We start from the raw sequence: 1,817 nt of genomic DNA, 5'->3' as shown, positions 1-1,817 counted from the left end.
GAGTCTGCCCATGCTAACAGTTGAATTGATGCAACTGGGCGTGAGGTGATCCCAGTTGGGAAGGGGAGATGATGAGTAGCACTAGGGGAGGAAGAAACAAAGGTGGGATGTGTGTTACTGGATCTGATGATGACTGAGAAGCGATGCAGAAATGACACTCAGTCCACCCAGGCGTGACACTTCCTTGACTCGGGCATTACACTTCCTTAAACATTTTGGTCAGTGCCTGAGGCCCGCTGCAGTGAAGTTGCAAAATCAGTGTTGGTTGTCAGATGCTGGCAAAAAAAAGAAGAGGGGGAAAAAAGGCCCTGTTACCCTCCCTAACATTTCAGCTTTCAAGAGCCTTAGCACTGGGCTTCTCACTAAGACCCAAAGGTGTGGGTGAGGAGGGACCCCTGAAGGTCCAGCTGCTGCTCAGAACATCCTGGCCAGAGCTGACCCCCTCCCCAGTGGCTCCCAGGGCACCTTGTTGGGCTGTCCTTGTGCTGCACTGTAGTCGAGGCTCGTTTCCAGACACATCCAACTGCATCTTGCAGGAATGCTTTTTGGCTACAGTTGCTGCTGAGGAGTTCCAGCTCACCTGGACATCTCACACTAGTCCAGGAACATTTCTTGCACTTCATGCTGTGACTCACCAGTTTAGTTGCCATCTTGCAAAAGAAGACTACTCTGAAGCCAAGTCTGGACAAGCAGTGACTCGTGTTGGAGGAAAGCTTCACCCCACTGTGCTCTGACATCCTTTCCTGGGTAAGGGGCTGAGGGAGCTGTGACTGGGGTGGATGGGGCTCCAATGCCTGGGGAAGGGAGCAGGTAACCAGGAGTAGGCTGGTAGAGAAGGCAATGGAGGATGTTCTACATTGGTTCTAGGTGCTGGTCAATATTCACAAGCTAAATAATGAGCAGCAATTACAGGCAGCATTTACAGCAGCTTCCCTGTAGCACAGTGAGCTCGCATCACATGGCTGAGCTCACCCTGACTTTTTTCCCACCCTCAAAGGGCAGGATGTGCTTATGATGGCAGCAACACCATCTCCTTTAGCCTGAGGTGACATGGAAGGTATTGCATGAGATGCCCATGACTCACCACCCGGCAAAGGAACCTGAAATAGCATCAATGCCTGTGTGGATGGACCCCAGATGTCTGTGCCAGAATCATGCATATCCTTTGCTGAGGTGGGGGTCTGAGGCAGAATGATGAGGGCAGGGCATGGGGCCAGCTGGGAATGCTACCCCCCAGGATATTGGAGCCTCAGCAGAGCAGTTACCTTGCTCAGTGCTGGCCTCTTGCAGAGGAGTTTTTCCCCTAGTAATCCTTCGTTTTCACAAGATCTGCCAATTAGCAAGAAGAAAGGCACTAGTCCCTCCTGGGGACCTGCTCCCCAGCACCATTCCTCAAAGGATAAAGCACTTTTCTACCAGACTTGAAAGCATGCAGCTCTGAGCCCCTCCACAGTGCTTGCTTGCCCCTGACTCCATGGCCTTGAAAACAGGAGGAGAGCAAAATATCCCCCTCCAACCTATTAGGCCTCTGAATCAGCTGATTAGCCAAAGTAGAAAGCAGATTAACCCCAATTAGGTGAAAATGTATAAACAATTATATTCAGTAAAGCTCTGTGGATAGGCTTCCCAGGAGTCTGGCTTTGAACATGCATCCCAGGGACCTTCCATAGCTTACACTCACAGCTTCTTACTCCATCACCTCCTAAATTGTACCAATCCTTACAGCCCCTTCTGTGCTCTCCCACAGCTCACTGCTGCAGGCTTGCTCAGATCCTGCCTGCACTTGCTTCACATGTTGCTTTGTTCCTCTACCTCTC

This window comes from Camarhynchus parvulus, chromosome 1, assembly GCF_901933205.1.
Source record: "Camarhynchus parvulus chromosome 1, STF_HiC, whole genome shotgun sequence".
Classification (NCBI taxonomy): domain Eukaryota; kingdom Metazoa; phylum Chordata; class Aves; order Passeriformes; family Thraupidae; genus Camarhynchus; species Camarhynchus parvulus.
This window is presented reverse-complemented; position numbering follows the sequence as displayed.